Source organism: Marmota monax, unplaced genomic scaffold, assembly GCF_021218885.2.
Source record: "Marmota monax isolate L192 unplaced genomic scaffold, Marmota_monax_Labrador192_F-V1.1 WCK01_AAM20220418_F8-fsc00090, whole genome shotgun sequence".
Taxonomy (NCBI): domain Eukaryota; kingdom Metazoa; phylum Chordata; class Mammalia; order Rodentia; family Sciuridae; genus Marmota; species Marmota monax.
Genome location: NW_026695219.1, coordinates 367,364 through 382,421, shown reverse-complemented (window position 1 = coordinate 382,421; position 15,058 = coordinate 367,364). Strand labels below are relative to the sequence as shown.

Here is a 15,058-nt window from a genome sequence, read left to right as displayed (position 1 = left end):
ATGCTTGGTTTGGTCACGTGATCTTTTAAAAAGTAATAGTGAATTTTTTAATAGGTTCCTTTCTTTTCTTTCTCCTCAACAGACTTGGGAAAGGAACTTAAAACCAGAATGCTATCAAATCCTTTATGAAACATTTGGGGCTAATTACCCTTGCTGGAAGTCTCCGGATTTTTTTCCTTGCCTCCCCCCACCTCATTTTAATAGAACACAGTTCAAGTCTCATAAATGCTTAAATATGTAGTCGTAAAGTTTGAGATGTCTCATGGGCACCGCTGTCTGCAATTCTGCCAGGCAGAGCTCTGTAGGGATTCCAATTCGAACTGGTTTCCTGCCTTTGAAACAGTGTGTTCTAGAAGCTGGGCCGGGAGACTTTACATGCTCCACGTAACAAATCATTTCATAAAGCTTGCTTGATTATGTAGCCAGGGTCACCCCAGGAAATCTTGCCACCTTCCCATTTAAATAGGGAAAGGAAACTATGCATGTTACTTCCTCCTTATGCAGCTAACCCCAGCAACTGATCCTTCATTTCCTTTCTCATTACTCCAGACTTTGAGGAAGAAGCCAGACCAGGCCAGGGTCAGAGGCCCCAGCTTCACCTTCATTTGTCTGAAAACAAAGCCATAAATCAGAGCCCAAGCATTATTTACGCATCCCCCAGGATCTGTCTTTTCTCTCAGAGTAACTGACACTCTACCAAATGGTTAGGGAGGTAGAAAAGAGGATTGTCCCCGTGTGGAATAATTCTGGGTCCACAACAATGAGTTGAGATTAAAATGCACAAAGAAAGGAACTCCACTTGCTTATAACCTTTCCCTGACCCTCGGGCCTGGGTTTGGCCAGTGAATTCAAAGGCACATGCAAATGCTTCTGGGACCTAAGAGCAAGAATGAATAGAGCTGGACTTCCTAGGCAGACCCTTCCCTGAACGCAGTGAAGCTTTCTGATGGATGGAGGGCTGAGGTGGAATCAGGAGGCTGAGGTGTGGTGTTTACCCCAAATCCCTGTCTCTACTTCCGCCATCTTGTCAACAAGTCAGTGAATGCCAGAGACCTCGGGAGGAGAGGAGAGTGTTCACATACCCTAAAAAAGTTCTTGGGTGTTTCTGTGTAATTGTCACATATTTATTTACCTAATTCAATTTCCCTGAGTCACACAATGTGACTTTTATTTACTGAACACATTTCATTTCCCTCAGGTCTACAAACTCTGGTGGCCACTGACTCACTTTTTAGTGGTACTTTACCATGGAAATAGAATCCAGTCTTTCTTTTATCTCATCTTCTCTTTCACACATTTCAACTTCACACAGACAGAGTAGGGTACATGCCAAATGAGCGACCTGTTCAATAGACCAGTGTCTGTCTGTGTATCTATCTATCTATCCATCCACCCATCCATCTATTCATCCATCATCTATGGATGTCTGTCCTATACATGACCTTGTGCTCTGTGCTAGAGATAGAGCAATAAACAACAGAAACATGGCCCTACTTTATGGAGAGGAGGAAGGCTGATATTAGATAAATGATTACAAACAAGAGGAGTGCTTGTATAGGGAAGCTTAAGGGATTTCAGGAATGTATGTGAGCTGCAGGATTGGAGGAGGGGAGATTATTATGGGTTCTGCCATGCCATCACAGAAGCCTTCAATGAAGGTATGTCTTAAACAGTGGGTAGAAGGACTGCAGCCATTGCAAAGGAAAGGAAGGATTATGTTACCCCTAAGCATGCCAGGCTATGGAAACTTTGGGAAGAAAAGCAGAGATCACAGTGTGCCAGCAGCTCAGGGAACTATGAATAGAGGATTTGACTGAAGTGGAGATTGTGTTTTCAGAGAAGGAGATGAAATTGTAGCATTGTCTATGTGCATTGTTCTTGTATGCTTGACCTTCACCATTCTGTCTTTATCTCCAATTAAACAGTTGAGGAAACTGAGACACAGAGGTCTCACGATTGCCCAAGGTCTCACATGCAGGAAATTATCAAGTTGAACCTTAACTCTGGGAGGCTAATTTCAGAGTCTACTTCCTTAAAACCACTGTGCTCTGTTACCATCTTACCAAGTGCCTTTTTGGTTATTCTCCATGTCATTAAGGGTCAACAAAATAAACTGTACTGGCCTTTCCAAAGACTCAGGCTTTTGCATGTTCATGCACATATAGCAGTAACTTATGAGAGTGTTTCGGGATCTTCCTGTTATTGTCCAACAAAATATGGTTCCCATTGAATGTCTTTGCAGTGAATAAATGTTGTACATTTATGCTGTTAAAATATCATTTTCTAATCCATTTTATATTTTGTATCTTTAGTATTTGATTCCACATAAAAAAGAGTTTTGCTACTAAAACATTTGGCCCTAAAATAGATAATTGGGACCCATTAACAGTATCGATATCTTAGTGGGCAAATGATTTGTTCGGTGTGGCTAAAAAAGATTGAATAAGCGGACAGTGGGATGATGTAGGGGGAGAGTTTAGGAGCAATGAGGAGGCAGCTCAAAGTGTCAGAATGGGCAAAAAGGGTCTGAGGAAAGCAGGTGGTGGAGATGAAGAAAAGGATAGCTAAACCCATGGTTAGCTAAGTGCAAAAGCAAATAATTTATTTGATCATTTAAAAGACATTGTGACATTTGCAATGAATGTTCAAGTTTCCCTGAAGTATGACTATTTTCTAGAGCTTAGTAACCAGAATGTGTTCATTTTTAGTACTAATCAAATCTTATGCAATTGAAAACAAGCCATCCGATGGTTTTGGATTACTATGCAACCACTTGTAAAGGCCTTTCGCTTTCAAAATTCATGAACTCAGTAAAGCCAGGTCTGCTGTTGATGCCCAGATAAAAGAAGCAGTTGACCCTGGCACAGGGGAATTTGTGAAAGAAGCTAATGTCAGGTTCTAGTGATAAAATGCCACAGGGTAAGCAAGAAGACTTCTGCCTGCATTCTTTAAAACTATGCTTTTTTAAGTACAGCTTTGCTTACTCGTACAGCAATTTGGTTCACATGGGAATCAGCACATGACTTCAAGTTGAGTTTTCTTTGTGCAATCATTCCCTCCCGGGTTGGGAAATACAGCTTACGTCCTAGGAGCTCCTGTCTGGGGCCAGCCTTAGTCAAAAGGAACTTGGAGAATATGTTGTTCTTGCAGCTCTGTATAATTAAGATAAGAATTGAAATAGCCAAGGTTTTCCAAAAGCCTCAAACTTAAGTTTCATGAGACCCTTTATGACTTATAAAACAATTTCAAATCAAGCCTATTAGATAGATTTTATAAATCTTTATTTTGTAGATAAGAACTCTGCTACAGTTTGGATTTGGAACGTTCTCTAAAGGACCCATGTGTTTAAGGCTTGGTCTCCAGGTTGGTGCTGTTGGGAGGTGATGGAACTATTAAGAGGGGGAGCCTACCGGGAGGTCTTTAGGTCTTTGGGCACTGTCCTTGAAGGGAACTGTAAGACACCATTTCCTCCTTTTTTTTTTCTTCCTTGCCATGAGGTGAGAGCTTTTACTCCCCCAAATGGTTCCACCATGATGTGCTGCTTCGTCATTAGCCCAAAGCAACAGGGCCAACCAATCATGGACTGAAATCTCTAAAACCATCAGCCAAAATAAACCTTTTATTTTTATAAGTTGATTATTTTAGGCATTTGTTCTAGTAATGGAAAACTGCCTAACCTAAACCCTGAGGCTTGGAGTGGGCAAGTGACATCCCATGCCACACAGTCAAGAAATGCTACCCCACGGGTACTTGGGCCCAGGTTTTCTGACTCCCAGCTGCACCCTCAAATGCAAAGATCCCTCAGCCTCTGGTTTCAGAAGCCGTGGCATGAAAAGCAGGCACTCACATCTGTGTGTTTCCCTCTGTGGAATGCACCCAATAAGATGCTAGTCATTTCCTGTGTCATCAGGAGTCAACACTTCTTGTGACAGATCACAGCACCTCTGAAAATATTTCTTTAATTAGCAGCATGACTGGCTTTGCAGCGTGTGGTGTGTTTCCCCAGGAAAGTCTTCTGGGTTCAGTCTGACCTTAGTCTGTGTCAGGAATTCTCCAGCCACAGCTGGCCTGGTGGAGATGCAAAACATGCACCCGCCCTGCAATCCTGTCCCAGATGAGAGGCTTCAGGGGATGCTAAACTCCCAGGCAGGCGGAGGCAGAAGAGAGTGAGACACTTGCTTTAGTTGTTGTGACCAAACTTTACTGATGTTTCTGCATGATGTTATTTCTGGCAGCATCTTGGTGAGTGACTCAAAGACTGGTTTTAACTTGGGAATGTCTGGGTCTTCACAGATAGCACTTGTCTTCTGTTGCCTCCTTCACTGAAATTCAGCAAATGTAAACTGTATTGGTCTAGCACTTTAGGGGATAGAAGGTGAGGTGTATTCCTCTTTTCACTTGAGGTGTCTGCAGGATGGGAGGAGGTAGAAGACATGATGTAAGAATGCCATTGCAAGGCAGAAGGGTCCCTTTGTGATCACAGAGGTACTGCATGAGGAGGGGATTAAAGCTCATGGCTTCATACCTTTCTGGCCTCTACCCTCCCCTTGTTCAATAGGCTATAACCACACTCTCTTCTCTTTATGCATCAGGTCACATTTGTTTCTGCCTTAGGACCCTTACATATGCTCTTCCCTTTGCCTTCTGTTTTGTTTTTCCTAGAACTTTGTTTGGCTCATTCTTTTCATTATTTGAATTTTAGCTTGGACATCATCCTTCCAGAGGACCTATTGGTTTGTTTATTTGTTTACTTACAATTTCTCTTGCCCAATAGAATGTAAGCTTTCCTTTTTTTTTTAAGCTTTCCTTACATTTGGAAGTCACGCACAAACTATGCCAAGAACAGAATGGTAGGCAGAACATATTGAGATTCAAAAGGAGGACATAGAGGAAAGAGAGTAAGACAAAGACTTGATCTTGGGTTTATCTGTTTAGGTGGAATGAGGAGCAAAAGAGACAGGAAATAGAACCAAGAAGGGTCAGAGAAGGAGGATCTGGCGCAGGGAGATGGAGCTCCAGGTGCTGGGCAGAAAGGTGACGAAGCCACACGAGGTGGGGAGATGGGAAAACGGCCCTGGGTGTGACCACTGCATGTCCATGGTGGTCTTCGAGGGAAGCAGGGCAGAGGCCACATCTGTGAGCACTGAAGGAGTATGTGCTGGACGTGGGGCTCCAGGAACGGCGTATTCCACTGAGGTCTCATAGGGAGGGAAGGCGGGGGTGTGCACTTGAGAGTGTAGCAGGCTTGAGAGAATGTTCAGGAGCTGTGGGAAGATCTGAGTTCAAGGCAGACCGAGATGGAAGGTGTGGGGAGAGTTCATCGAGAAAGCTCCTGAATGAGTAGAGAAGTGCTGCAGAGGGCAGGGGAGGGATTCCTCCAGCCCAGAGCGTGGGAGGGGTCATCATGGTGATTAGAAGAGCATTAAGGATGCTCAGGTTTTAGGATCTAAAATTTTATGGGAAAGTGGCAGATGTGAGTATCTGTTCTTTGCTTTCCTGGGTTTTAGAGTTCTTAACACATTCTTTAAGAAATCCATCTTAAGAAGTGGCTTGTTTCAGAGCTAGGCAAATCTGGTTTAATTCAATATCTCCAAGATAAAGCAAGTGTGATTTTTTTGGGGTCGGCGGGTACTGGGGATTCAACTCAGGGGCACTCGACCACTGAGCCACATCCCAAGCCCTGTTTTGTATTTTATTTAGAGACAGGGTCTCACTGAATAATTTAGTGCCTCACTTTTGCTCAGGCTGGCTTTGAACTCTCTATCCTCCTGCCTCAGCCTCCTGAGCCACTGGGATTACAGGTATGTGCCACCATACCCGGCAAGTGTGATGTCTTTACACTGTGAATTTCCCTCCCTTTTCTGTTTTCTGATTTTTCAAGTAAAATAGGCTTGTTGTACAAGAACAATGGATGGCACAGAAAAGTGAAAAGAAATTTTAAAACACTTGTAGCTCCACTACCCAGAAATAACTGCTGTTTCAGTGTAGCAACAAAGAGCATGAATTCTAGAAGCAGTTGCAGTGGTTTTAACGGGGCTCTGTCGCTTCTTATGAAATGGTGCAGGTTATGTCACATAGTGCAAGGGATGGATCACAAGGCCTCGCATGTTAGGTAAGTGTTGCCGCTGAGCTAAATCCCCAGCCCCAGTCCTATAACTTTAAGGTGTGGTTGTCCTCAGCTGTAAGAAGAAAAGGTGACCCGGCTGTGGTGAGATTAGATTACACCTACAGCTTCGCCCTTGGGACGTGGGAAGTGCTGCAAGGTCCTTGCTTGCATGATGCCGTTTGCCTGGCAGGCTCTTCCATAGAGACTGGAATACTTCCTATGAGTGGTTTCGTGTCCTGCTTTGGTCCCCATCTACGGTTAACTTGTGGAAATTTTCTTGTAATGTTCCCTACATTGCTCTTCATTCTGAAAGCAGGGATGGTATGGTTCACCCACGGAACCAACTGATAAAACTGCATCTTGGCATTACCCATGCCCTCTATATGTTTACCCCTTTGAAAGTTCAAGAACTCAGCACAATTCTAATCACACCAGAAGTTCATTTTAGAAAGACTACAGGGCAGCGGCCAGTCCTTATTTGTCCTTTACAAAAGCACTGCAGAAGCAATGTGAGTGGTCCAGCCCGGTGCTAGGACATCAGAGAAGAAACCAATAAGACTATGTGTAGTTTTCAGTTCTCCGCTCAGGCTTTCTGATTGTCTTTGGTTTGCGGGGGTTGTGTTTGTACTGAAATAAAAGGGGAATCCCTTTCTACTCAGCCTTTCCCCTTGTGCTCAGTGGCTCCAGCTAACCAAGTACTGGGGTGGGGAGTCAAGAGGAGAAGCAGGGCCACAGCGCCATCAGGTCCCCCAGACTCAGGTTCCTCAGTACCTGGTGATGGCCTTTACCCCGTGCTGCTGTTGGCTGCCTTTGTGAGATGTTGGGGTCATTGGCAGAACTCTGCCAAGGGGGCACCTGGACCTTATCAAAGATGCACAGCTCTGGGTCCAAAAGCCGGCCCCCAACACTTTCAGAGTGTCCATGCACAGACTGGGGCTTGACCCCAGCCTGACATCTTTGTTTCACCTTTAATTGGTGATGCTTTAGGTTGTAGGAGACTGGAAACAATCAGCACATTGTCATTAAAAGCAATTTGAACTTTCTTGTAATAGAGGACATTGACTTCAATTCTTTTAGCCACGAACACAATTTTCTTTCTTAGACAGGACCCATTTTTCAAATGTCACAAGATCTTAACAATGCATACTTCATATTCAATTGTGTAAGGTAAAGTCGTTATTCAACCTGTTTTTAATAATCCTGCCCTTAAATGCCCAGGTGATGGGTGATCCGTCCTATTTCTTACCCAAGATACTGAAATATAAATGCAAAGGAAGGCTCTGGAGGCTGCTGAGGTTCCAGATGCAGCGGGGTGAAGAAGGCTTCTCTGGCTCGAGACAACTCTGTTCTGCAGAGGAGCTGATATGTTGGCCCACAGGCCTTTTGCATAGGAAAGGCTGCAGCTCCTTCCCTGATTCAAAGCACATTGTAATACCCGAGGTGGCGCCTGATGGCAGGCTTATTTGCCAACGCAGAGCCAGTGCCCTGCCGGGGTCTACTTTGTTTTGGAATTTCAAGCATATTACAGACCTTACAGAGAAACTGCGTTCCATATGTGGAGATACCCAGCCTTCCAGACCAACTAGGTGAGGGAGGAGGAGCTGGTTATCAGTCAGTGCTGGGAGCAGGACATTAGTGTCACACTTAAAGCAGCGTGCATGAACACTCCTGGGTTTTCTGGGCTCTCTCATTCTTGGTTCACAATATCCACATGATTTTTATTTTAACCACTTTCAAATTCATCTCTTACGTTGTTGCAAAGGGCCTTCTGGGGGAATGCTAGATTCCCAGGAGAGTTTAAATGATGCATAAAGGATTAATAAGGAAACAACGGCCAGTTACTAAACATCTTGTGCTGAGTGCTTTACATAGGCTGCCTCAACCTCAGAATAATCCTATATGATATTAATTTTGACCCCATTTTACAGAAGGCATGTTGAGGCTCAGGACAACTTGCTTGCTAAATTCATGCAGCAGGTAAATCGTGGATTTGGGATTAAGATACTTGGCTCGATTCCAGTGTCACCCAAGCCCATCTCCAGTAGGCCATGATGGAAAAAGAGAATAAGTGTGGATGCATGGCTGTGTATTTTTCTCAGTGGCAAAGAAACTCATTAACTGACTAAGAGATTTAGCAGTAAGTTTTAAGATTCAAATGAATTGACTTGAATTTTTCGGCAGTATTATAATTTTGTATTGCAATTTTGTAGAACAGCAGGAGTTTGGATGTGCAAACAAAACACACAGGCTATTCCCAACTGTTGGCTTTCAGCGAATATCTAGGAGGGGCAGACAGCATAGATTTTGAGCATTTTGAAAACTGAGATTCACAATGAGTTCCACATTCAGTTCTGATCCTCTGTCCAGCCCCCGCACGGGGCACTTCCTCAAGGCCTGAGAACGGAGCCTCTGCTTGTCCAGAACATTCTTGTTAAGTCACTGGCTTAGATAGTTGTGAAAGGAGTCAGAAGTCCCTGAAATGACTGGGTAACCCAAAGAGTTGATTGAGAACAAGACCAGCCCTCTCTCCTGTGGATGGCTCTGATTTGGCACAGATGTGTGTGGGAAGGCGGTGTTTGACTTAAAGCCCAAAGAAGAACCAAACAGATACCTTTAATAGGCCACACTGCCTCTCTTTATGAATTCTACCCCTCCTTTTTGGTTAATTTTTTGGCATAAGCAGAGTCCAAGGAAAAAGCTCAAAGTGTAAATCGTGCTTTACTGGGGAAAGCTCAGGATCTCTAAGATTTAGAACCAGGAATGCTCGGTGTTATTTCTGCCTGCAGTATTAATTCATAGGGTTGAGCAAATTGCTAGCCTCTTTCTGCCTTCAGTTCCCTGTTGAATTCATTCCTTCTTGTGTCCTGGTATCTTTCTGGCCCCCAAGATTCTCCCTGTCTGTGTCTGCAAGCCACTTAGAAAGATGGTTGAGTATGGTAACTCTGAGCCCAGCAATTTTTGCTTCCCTCTGCTTGCACAGTTTTGCCTATTTGGATCCCCTCCCTGCCCTTATAGCCTATATCAATGTAAAACAATAATATTAACCACAGCAGTGGTAACTTCTATGGAATGCTTAATGTCTATCAGAAAGATGTTAAGAGCTTTCCATGCATTTGTTACTATCAAATATTGAGGTCTTATCTCCATTTTAAAACGGAGGAAACTGATGGGAAATTGCAAGATAATTATCACATTATTTAAAGATGCTAAACGTGAGATTCAGCCCAGAGGCATGACTACCACCCCACCCTGCCCTAATCAAGAAATCCTTGATGATTGATTAAAACGACAAATAAATGAGGCAGGGATATTCAAAGTTAAGATGAACATGCAGTAGAAATGGTGGTGAGCAAGTTACGCTGAAGGAAAGGAGACGTGAGAAAGAGATGTGCTATTTCCACGGAAATAACAATACAGTAGCAGATTGTACCTACTCATCCTCCAGAATGGGCCATTTACTTACAATTTTGAACACTGGCTCTCAAGTGAAAAAGATTATCTTTAAATCCTGGCTCTATCACTCATTAGCTGTGTGATCATGAGCCAGTGACTGAAAGCTCCTTGTGATAAATGGATAAAGAAATGTGGTATGTATACACAATGGAATATTACTCAGCTATAAAGAAGAATGACTTTATGACATTTTCTGATAAGTGAATTGATCTGGAGACTATCATGCTAAGTGAAATAAGCCAATCCAAAATAACCAAAGATGGAATGTTCTCTCTGATATGTGAATGCTAACACACAACAAGGTGTGGGGACGGAAGGGAAAGAATTGAAGCTCAGTGGATTAAACAAAGGGGAAATGAAGGGAAGGGAAGAGGTATAGAAATAGGAAAGACAGTGGAATTAATCTCACATAACTTTCCTATGTACATATATGAATACAGTGAAACAATGAAACTCTACATCACGTACAGCCAAAAGAATGGGATCCTAATTAGAATAAGTATATTCCATGTTTGTATAAATATGTCAAAATAGATCCTAGTGTCATGTATAACTAAAAAGAACAAATAAAAATTTTAAAAAAGAATGTTGAAAGCTCCCTGTGACTCAGTTTCCTCTTGTGTAATATTGGACAAATATACACCTGTGCCACTGGTTGCCTTGAAGATGGAATAGATACATGTGAAGTATGTACATGTGGAGTGTTAAATAAGTGTTTCCTATTGTTATCAAGAACCTGTGCAATGGACCAAGGCAGTAGAAGTAGGCTTACAGGTAGAAGTTGGCTGGTTCTGTGGGCAGGAAAGAGCTGTTTTTATCCTTCAGTCCCATACACAACAAAGAAACTAAACATAGATAGCTGTAGAAGAAGACAGAGGAGGGCAACCCGATGATTGTATTTTAAGGATTGCCAAAGACACCAATATCCTCTCTCCAGAGCTCTCAGGATTGAGTTAAACAGAGTCTTTGCTCCAATGGTGGTGGGTGCTAAGGTGAGCAAAAGAACACACCTCCTGGTGGAAGATGGTTAACACTGTGTGTGAATCAGCATTTCCCATAGTTACTGAACACAGTGATTAAGAGCCGGTTCAATATGGCCTCTGATGGTCACTTACTAGCTGTGTGCCTTAGGGTCTTATGACCAAACCTTTATTTTATGACCTGTGGCATGGGGCCATTAGTCAAAGTAGCTCCCTCATAAGATCAGTGGGAAAATTATTGTATGTCTATAAAGCATCCTAACATAACTAAATAAATACTGTTATTCTTTGTTTTGTTTGAACTCTGTGCAGTTTTAACCAGTGTGGACAAGTTATTTCATTGGATGGATGAGCTCTATCCTCAGTAGAAGAGATCACACTGGACTAAGTTCACCAGACTCCACAGCACTCTGTTATTCTATGAAGTGGCTTAAGTACAAGAATCTTACTGGACTGCACTGGAGGAATTCTCAGCAATGAGCACTCTCTGGTGAGAATCACTTCTCATAAGGATTCTCTCTTCTCCCAACAATGAGAACCAGAAAATGTCTATCCACATTTGAACACATATTTTTTTGATTTGATATCATTAGGTGATATGCTGAATATTCTTCAGACTTGCTTGAAACAGACATTTCAGACAATGGCTTGTATTACAACAGATGAGTTAATTGTTTCAAGGGTTTATCCTGCGCTTCGTGATCATGGAGGCCAACTAAATATAACATAGACATAGACTGAGGCCATGCCAACTTCCACCGTGCCCTTGAGTCCCACCCCCGAGCACACAGCCAGAACTGGCAGTTCATGCCCTTTCACTGCCATTGCTGGAGCAGAGCCTGAAACATGGCGTCAACTGCAATTTGCCTCCCAGGGCTGAGTATCAACAAGCACTTCCCCTTTTTCAGAAAATGCTCAGGGTGTCCTGCACTCTTTATTTGGCCGAGAGAGAGTGCAAACTGTAGGTTACTTGGCCCAGCCTGTAAATAACAGTACATTCATGGAAAAGTCACTGCAGCTGCCCCAGAACAGGCAAATCGAAAACAAAACTCTGGCCCGGGGAAGCACAAACAGAGCTGCGTGGTGTGGGAGAGGCAGCCCCCACATTTGGATCCAGGCAGAAATGGGGAGAGAACAGAGGGCTCTTTGGACTTCTAGGAACGTTGGTGACCTTCATTTCGCCGGTGACCTTCATTTCCCCGAGAGTCCCCAGCAGGCCTCTACTACTGTAGGTACCAAAATCGCCTGCCTAGACTCTTTGGTTGAGCCTATTTTATGGCATAATTGTAGGTCAAAAAATATTTTTGAATCTCCCCTGAAAACTTCAAAGTGGCTCACCATAGCTATGATAATGATAGCAATCAGCCTATACTTATTTTGGAGATTGAAGTTTGTTTGGTTTGGTAGTTAAGAATTATTTATATCCCCACTCACCATTTCTCAGTCATAAGAATGCATCAGGTTCTTTTAATTTGCTTTTACTTTGTAGCAAATGAGTAAATTGATAATTATGACTTACAATCAATAAGTGTGTTTTGCTTATCAGTCTTGGTCTGAGCACTTGACATACAACATGGCATTCAATTCTAAGGGTACCACCCTGTAGTAAATAGTGTCGCTGTTTCCATTTTACAGATGAGAGGATCTAGGCTTCAAAGGATGAGTGATGTGTCCTTAGACTCACCTTCTGGAGTTGGGACTTATTTTAGTCAGCCCTGATCCCTAGTTTTGCTTTTCCTGATTCAATTACCTGTAGTCAACCATGATCCCAAACTATGAAGTGGAAAATTCCAGAAATAAGAAATTCATAAGTTTTAAAATGTGCACTGTTCTGAGTAGTGTTATGAAATCTTTCACCATCTCACTCCCTCCCTCTTGGACCTTAATCACCTTTTTCCCAGCATATCTGTGCTGTATACACTACTGTCCTGGTATTACAGTGCTTGTGTTTAAGTAACCTTTATTTTGTTTAATAATGAACCCAAAGTGCAAGAGGAGTGGTGCTAGCAATTTGGATATGCCAAGGAGAAGTCATAAAATGGTTCCTTTAATTGAGAAGGTGAAAGTATTACCTTTTAAGAGAGACATCACCTTCACATAACTTTTATTACAGTATATTGTCATAATTGCTCTATTTTATTGTTATTGTTTTAAATCTTGTACTGTGTCTAATTTACAAATTAAAAACCATCCGAGGTTTGCATAGGTAGGAAAAATCATGAAGTTTTCAGAACTCTCGGATGTTCCAGGCATCCACTAGGGGTCTTAGAATATATCTCCTGTGGATAAAAAGGAATTACTGTATGTCTGATTCACTGACTCTGGGGCACATGCCCTTAACCTCAGGCAAAGTTGACTCCCTGGGATAAGTTAACCAGCTGACCACCCACTTGTATCTGGAGGTTGGATGTGGTCATGTGACTTGAGTTCTGGCCAATGAGGTATGAGCCCCACTTCTAGGACTGACCCATAGAAGTCTCTCACTGACACTCTTCCATTCTCTGCTTTCCTTTGCCAGCTAAATGAAGTGACACTGAGACCCTGGAGGAGGACAGAGTCACAATATGACACTGAACGAACCTGTGGAAGTTTCAACCAGAGTATGTTTATGTTTGTTAGTATGAGAAATAAATTTCTATCTCACTAACTACTGAGAGTTCCTAGTTATCTGCTGCAGAGTCTAAAGTTACTTTAACGGATGTATCATATGATAAAAATTGATTGATTGTGCACAGTAAATGTTACTGTTAGTGGACTCTTATACCAGAATTGCCACTTAGTTTTAACTTGTATGTTTTTTTTTTTTCCCTCAATCTGCAGGGGATGTGGCCATACTGGGATATTTTCCTCTAACTTACAAAGATAATAAAGAGAGCCCATATCCTGTTTCCATCTTTCAAAGGGAATTAGCATGACATGAAAATAATCAGATTGCACAATAATCATTCATTGGAAACCCATCTGGTGTGGTGATGAGCTCATACCCTTGAGAACGAAGAAAATTTCCATCTGAGGCTGGATGGTGTGGCTTCCAAAACAGGACAGCTGGCTTTCAAAAGGTCCAGTGGTGGGGGAGGGGAACACCGCTTAGTGGAGTGTCCAGTGGTCAAGTAGCACGGTCAAAGTTACTCTACAAATAATTTAAAACTATTATTACACGTGTTAAATAAGGACACGTGACTGTTAGGCCTAAGAAGTTCAGTGCTCTCTTCCCATAGGCACAGCAACTCTGGGTTGGTACATAGTGTTATTCTCACTCATCTTTATCTCACCTGCTCCTCCTGGTGAATGGCCACTTGTCTTTGAGATCTCTGCTCAAACGTGACGCCCCCAGGAAGTCTTCTCTGACATATCCAAGAAGGGAAGCTTTCCCTGTTATTTCCTCTTAGGCCATCAGGCACCTTGTCCCCCAAGCTTTGACGTCCCATTTTGTCATTACTAGAGTTTAAAAATTCTTGTATGAATACTGTTGAGTGATTAGTGATTCGGATCTCTACTGAACTCAACCTTTATAAGAATATGCACTTTTGTTTTGTGCACTACCCCATCTCCAGACACCTAGCATGCCGACTGGCACGTTGCAGGTGTTCATTAATGATTTGTCAGATGAATAAACAAAAACACAGGAACAAATGAACGAATGAATGAACAAATCTTCATTTCATTAATAGAGAACTTGAGGCAGAAGAAGTGGAATATGCCATACCTGGATTCAATGCAAAAGCTTTAGAACTTAGGATGCTTGACTTGGCTGCTAGCCATCTTCTCCCAAATGGCTTTATGAAACCAACTACTCCAAATAAACCATCACTTCCGTAGCTGATGAAGGCCGAGAACCAATGACTACATTGTAGCTGCTGAGATGCTTTCCCAGCCTCTAAAATTTCTGAGCCTTGAAAATACTCTATAAATTACCAAAGACATGCATGTATAGTTTTCTTGAAGTTAGAACACGTGAACACTTGTCTCTCAAATGATGAAATTTTGAAAAGACACTCACTTATGAAGAATGGAACATTTTGAGGCTGTAAATAAACTCTCCATCCAATTAAATAATCATTTTTTTTCAAGGCCATGGTAGAACAATTAGATTCCCTGCCATCTTCATTAGCTCCACTCAAGAGATCCCAACCAAACATACAGTTTAAATAAAAAACTGGCTGTGCCCCTTCCTATGGGATTACTCTTCCTGAGTTCCACCAAAGCAGAACTTGGAGAAGCTTTGACTGTTCAAGGGCGATTGGATGTTAATCAAGAGCTAAAAGTTGATTTCTGCATTTCTTTGGCAATGGATTAGCCAACATTGGGTGGGACAAACCCAAACTGTGCAGTGGCCAATGCAGTAACTAGAGGCTAATACTAAATCTCCAAACGAAGTATTATTTTCTCATTGGGGCAGAGAAAGTGCCTTCCAGGAAGATGAAAGCATCCCCTTATCAGATTAAAAAAATACTTAATGAACAAAGTAAAAACTGAGCTAGTTCCTATATCAAGGAAGAATTAAAAAAATCCAAGAATA

At 42.3% G+C, this 15,058-nt stretch overlaps 1 protein-coding gene and 1 long non-coding RNA gene across 7 annotated transcripts in view; one reads left to right on the top strand and one right to left on the bottom strand.

Annotated features, from left to right (window-relative positions):
• Positions 1-15,058, bottom strand: part of Frmd4a (FERM domain containing 4A) — a 581,879-nt gene that overhangs the window by 248,437 nt on the left and 318,384 nt on the right. The window lies entirely within an intron of this gene.
• On the top strand, positions 3,978-13,189 carry LOC124084976 (uncharacterized). The gene is made up of 3 exons (XR_006849309.2): positions 3,978-4,242; positions 10,852-11,029; positions 13,058-13,189. It is a non-coding gene; the product is annotated as an uncharacterized LOC124084976 (long non-coding RNA).